Source organism: Apodemus sylvaticus, chromosome 3, assembly GCF_947179515.1.
Source record: "Apodemus sylvaticus chromosome 3, mApoSyl1.1, whole genome shotgun sequence".
In the NCBI taxonomy this organism is placed as follows: Eukaryota; Metazoa; Chordata; class Mammalia; order Rodentia; family Muridae; genus Apodemus; species Apodemus sylvaticus.
The window spans coordinates 117,089,512-117,095,684 of NC_067474.1; positions in this window are offsets into that span (position 1 = coordinate 117,089,512).

The following is a 6,173-nucleotide window of genomic DNA, read 5'->3' on the forward strand; positions in this document are numbered from 1 at the left end:
AGAACCTTCCTTGTGATGTGATGTGATTGTTGACTCAGTGTCATTCCTACACTAGACCCTGAAGGCAAGAACATTCTAGAAATGGGGTGTGGGGGAGTTGTTAGAACTATCAGTTCTCCCAAAGATGGGCTATCATAGTACTTACTATGACCATGACATTTTCTGTATCCATTCCTCCTTTGAGGGACATCTGGGTTCTTCCCAGCTTCTGCCTATTATCAATAAGGCTGCTATGAACATAATGGAGCATATGTCTTTATTGCATGCCTGGGAATCCTTAGGAGGTTATTTATGTCGTTCTTAAAGCCCCCTATCATCATCATGAGATGTGATTTTAAAGCGAGTCTTGCTTTTCTGGTGTGTTGGAGTATCCAGGGCCAGCTGCAGTGGGAGAGCTGGGTACTGATGATGCCTAGTAGCCTTGGCTTCTGTTGCTTGTGTGCTTGTCCTTGCCTCTCACCACCTGATTATCTCTGGTGTTAGCTGGTCTTGCAGTCTCTGACTGTGGCTTGTCACTCCTGAAAGCCTTTGTGTCAGTATTCCTGGGAGGAATTCTTCTTTTCAAGAAGAATTGGTTTGGAGAACTGTGGCACAGGGTCAGCTCCCAGGTGCAGAGAGAAACTGGAAGGATCCTGTTCCTGGCTGTTCTTTGGTTCCTGAGTCCTGATGGCTCTGGGTAGGTCCATCTTGGTTCAGACATTAGAGCAGAAGTGGTAGTTTTACCTGTGTTCACAGGGTCATAGGCACTCATGGGAGACCAGCTCTCCCTGTATGGTATTTGAGTGTGAAGTGCTATGGCACAGATTCAGTTTGTGGCTCAGATGGATACCTGAAGACTCCTGTTTCAGGTTATTACTTTGTTCCCATAGCCTGTGGTCTCTGGGCAGGTCCGCAGAGCAGAAGTGGTGATCCTACTAATGCTAACAGCCTTGTCAGCACTCCTGGGAGATGCACTCTCTTCCTGTAGCATTTAGGCACTTAATCAGCTCCAGGCACTTAAATATCCCTTAAAAACATACAGCAAAGCTGTTTTGAGGGACCCCCCATGGAACCCTCAGGACACATGGACTGAGGAGCAGCCTGGGAAAGGATCCTTCTATTTGCTGTCTGTGCTCACAGCTGATCTTGTGCCACAATGCTCCATACCCAAATACTGACTGGAGAGAGCTAGTCACCTAGAAGTGCTGACAGGTCTGTGAGTACAGGCAAGACCACCACTTCTCTTCTGATGGACCCACCCAGAGAACTCTAGACACAGGAATCAAGGAACAGCCTGGGACAGGATCCTTCCAGTTTGCATCTAGGCCCTGAACTGATCATGTGCTACAGCTCTCTATACCCAAATATGGGAGAGAGTTGTTTTCCCAGGACTGCTTACACACCTGTGAGTACAGGTAAGACCACCACTTCTGCTTAAAGTCCTGGCCCAAGAGGGACCTGCTTGGGGCCATCAGGGCACAGGAACCAAGGAAAGGCTGGGGACAGGATCCTTCCAGTTTCCATCTGTACCTTGAAGCTGACCTTGTGCCACAGCTCACCATATCCAAATTCCTCTCAGAGAGAACTGGTCTGACAGGAGTACTAACACACAGGCTTGTAAGAGTGACAAGGAGTCAGAGACAGCAAGACCAGCTAACACCAGAGATAACCAGATGGTGAGAGGCAAGGACAAGCACACAAGCAACAGAAACCAAGGCTACTTGGCATGATCAGAACCCAGTTCTCCCACCGCAGCCAGCCCTGGATACTACAACATACCAGAAAAGCAAGACTTTTATTTAAAAATCACATCTCATGATGATGAGAAAGGACCTTAAGAAGGACATAAATAACTCTGTAAAAGAAATACAGAAGAACACAGGCAAGCAGGAATAAGCTCTTAAAGAGGAAACACCAAATTCCCTTATAGAATTACAGGAAAACACAACCAAACAGGTGAAGGAATTGACCAAAACCATCCAGGATCTAAGAATGGAACTATAAATAATAAAAACAATCACCAGGGGGAGAGAACCCTGGAGATAGAAATCCTAGGATAGAGATCAGGAGTCATAGATGCATCACCAACAGAATACAAGAGATAGATGAGAGAATATTTGGGACAGAAGATACCTTAGAAAACATTGACACAGCAGTCAAAAACAATGCAAAAAGCAAAAAGCTCCTAACCCTAAACATACAAGGAATCAAGGACCCAATGAATAGACCAAGCCTAAGGATAATAGGTGTAGAAGAGAGTGAAGATTCCCAACTTACAGGGTCAGTAAATAACTTCAACAAAATTATAGAAGAATATTTCCCTAACCTAAAGGAAGAGATGCCCATCAACATACAAGAGGCCTACAGGACTCCAAGTAGATTGGACCAGAAAAGAAAATCCTCCTGTCACATAATAGTCAAAACACAAAATGCACAAAATAAAGAATATTAAAATCAGTAAGCAAAAAATGTCAAAAAACATATAAAGACAAACTATCAGAATTATACTGGACTTCTCACCAGAGACTATGAAAGCTAGAAGATGCTGGGCAGATGTTATACAGACCCTAAGAGAACACAAATGCCAGCACAGGCTACTATACTGAGCAAAATTCTAAATTACCATAGTTGGAGAAACCAAGATATACGTGACAAAAACAAATTTACACAATATCTTTCCACAATTCCAGCACAACAAAGGATAATAGATGGAAAATGCCAACACACGGAGGGAAATTACACCCAAGAAAAAGCATGAAAGTAATTTTTCTTTCCACAAACCCAAAAGAATCTAGCCACACAAACATAAAAATAACATCAAAAAAAAAAAAAAAAAACAGGAAGCAACAATCACTGTTCCTTAATATCTCTTAACATCAATGGTCTCAATTACCCAATAAAAAAATATAGACAAAGAGACTGGATATGTAAACAGGACCCTGCATTTTGCTGCATACAGGAAATGCACCTCAGTGAAAAAGACAGATGCTCTCTCAGAGTTAATGGCTGGAAAACAATTTTCCAAGCAAATAGTCCCAAGAAACAAGCTGGAGTAGCCATTCTAATATCAAATAAAATCAAGTTTCAAACAAAAGTTATCAAAAAAAGGATAAGAAGGGGCACTTAATACTCATCAAAATAAAAATCTATCAAGAAGTACTCTTAATTCTGAACATCTATGCTCCAAATGCAAGGACACCCACATTCATAAAAGAAACTCTACTAAAGCTCAAAGTACACATTGTACCTCACACAATAATAGCGTGAGAGTTCGACAGCCCACTGTCATCAATGGACAGATCATGGAAACACAAACTAAACAGAGATACGTTGAAACTAAGAGAAGTTATGGACCAAATGGATTTAACAGAAATCTATAAAGCATTTTATGCTAAAACAAAAGAATATACCTTTGCCAGGAAGTGGTGGCACATGCCTTTAATCCCAGCACTTGAGAGGCAGAGGCAGGTAGATTTCTGAGTTCGAGAACAGCCTAGCATGGTCTACAGAGTGAATTCCAGGACAGCCAGGGCTACACAGAGAAACCCTGTCTTGAAAAAAAAGCAACAACAACAACAACAAAGAATATACCATTTTCTTAGCACCACCTCAAGGTACCTTCTCCAAAATTGACCATATATTTGGTCAGAAAACAGGCCTCAACAGATACAAGAAAATTGAAATAATACCATGCATCCTATCAGATCACTACGGACTAAAGCTGATCTACAATAGCAACAAAAACAACAGAAAGCCCACATACACATGGAAGCCAAACAATACCCTACTCAATGATAACATGGTCAAGGAAGAAATAAAGAAAAAAAATAAAGATGGTTTAGAATTATGAAAATGAAGGCACAACATATCCAAACTTATGGGACACAATGAAAGCAGTGCTAAGAGGAAAACTCAGCACTGAGTGCCTCCAAAAAGAAACTACAGAGGGCATACAGCACATTTGAAAGCTCTAGAACAAAAAGAAGCAAATAGACCCAAGAGGAGTAGAAAACAGTAAATCATCAAACTCAGGTTTGAAATCAACTAAGTAGAAACAAAAAGAACTCTATAATGAAACAACAAAACCAGGAGTTGGTTCTTTGAGAAAATCAACAAGATAGATGAAACCTTAGCCACTCTTACCAGAGGGCACAGAGACAGGATCCAAATTAACAAATCAGAAATGAAAAGAGAGATATAACAACAGAAACTGAGGAAATTAAAAAATCATTAGATCCTACCACAAAAGCCTATATTCATAAAACTTGGAAAATTTGGATAGAATGGACAATTTTCTAGACTTCTACCAAATACCTAAGCTAAATCAGGATCAGATAAACCTTCTAAACAGTTCAGTAACTCCTAAAGAAATAGAAGCAGTCATTAAAAGTCTTCCAATTGCCAGACAGTGGTGGTGCATGCCTTTAATCCCAGACTTGGGAAGCAGAGGCAAGCTGATTTCTGAGTTCTAGGCCAGCCTGGTCTACAGAGTGAGTTCCAGGGCAGCCAGGGCTACACAGAGAAACCCTGCTTTCAAAAAACAAAAAACAAAACAAAAAAATGTCTCCCAAACAAAAAATAAGACCAGATGGATCTAGAGCAGAATTTTATCATACCTTCAAATAATATCTCAGACTAGTACTCTTCAAACTATTCCGCAAAGTAGAAACAGAAGGAAAGCTACTCAATACATTCTATGAAGCTGCAGTTACAAGGCATATTCTCCCTTGAAGGTGGATGGTTTCTGTCTAATGAAGAACCTGTCACAATTTCCTTTTAAAAGGACTTCGTAAGAATTTCTTTCTTTTTTTTAATCGATGTATTCTTTTTTTATTATATATTTTTATTTTCTATATTCTTTCTTTACATTCCAAATGATTTCCCCTTTCCCAGTTCCTCCCTCCCCATATGTCCCATAAACCTTCTTCTCTCCACCCATTCTCCAATCACTTCTCTCCTTTTTCTCTGTCCTGGTACTCCCCTCCAGTGCTAGGTCAAGCCTTTCCAGGATCAGGACCCTCTCCTTTCTTCTTCATGGGAGTCATTTCTTATGCTAATTGTGCCTTGGGTATTCAGAGCTTCTGGAGTAATTAATATCCACTTATCAGAGATTGCATTCCATGTGTATTCTTTTGTGATTGTATTACCTCACTTAGGCTGATATTTCCGGAGGACCCTGCTATACCTCTCCTGGGCATATACCCAAAGGATTCCCCGGCATGCAATAAAGACACATGCTCCATTATGTTCATAGCAGCCTTATTTATAATAGCCAGAAGCTGAAAAGAACCCAGATGTCCCTCAATGGAGGAATGGATACAGAAAATGTGGTATATTTACACAATGGAATACTACTCAGCAATTAAAAACAATGAATTCATGAAATTTTTAGGCAAATGGTTGGATCTGGTAAGAATTTTTTCTACTTCTATCATGTTTAAAGTTTGAAATAGATTTTAAAAATTGCTTGAGTGCATATTACTTTAGCTTCAGAAGATATATATAGATAGACAGATATTTAAGAGGCCCTATTTTGATGACTTAAAAAGTCTCAATAGTAAGTTGTATATTTAAGTGTTATTAGTTTAATGAAGAAAATAAAAATAAAGCAGACACTGTTCCTAGAGAGATGCCAGAGATTCCTAACAATCCTAGTGACTCTGGGTAAATGCCCAGGAGTGGTATAGCAGGATCTTCTGGAAGTGAGGTGCCCCATTTTCGGAGGAACCGCCAGACTGATTTCCAGAGTGGTTGTACCAATTTGCAACCCCACCAGCAGTGGAGGAGTGTTCCTCTTTCTCCACATCCTTGCCAACATCTGCTGTCTCCTGAATTTTTAATCTTAGCCATTCTGACTGGTGTAAGATGAAATCTCAGGGTTGTTTTGATTTGCATTTCCCTAATGACTAATGAAGTTGGGCATTTTTTAAGATGTTTCTCCGCCATCCGAAGTTCTTCAGGTGAAAATTCTTTGTTTAACTCTGTACTCCATTTTTAATGGGGTTATTTGGTTTTCTGGAGTCTAACATCTTGAGTTCTTTATATATATTGGATATTAGCCCTCTATCTGATGTAGCATGTAATAAGGATACATGTTCCACTATGTTCATAGCAGCCCTATTTATAATTGCCAGAAGCTGGAAAGGACCCAGGTATCCCTCAACAGAAGAGTGGATGTCGGGAGCCGCCCGAAC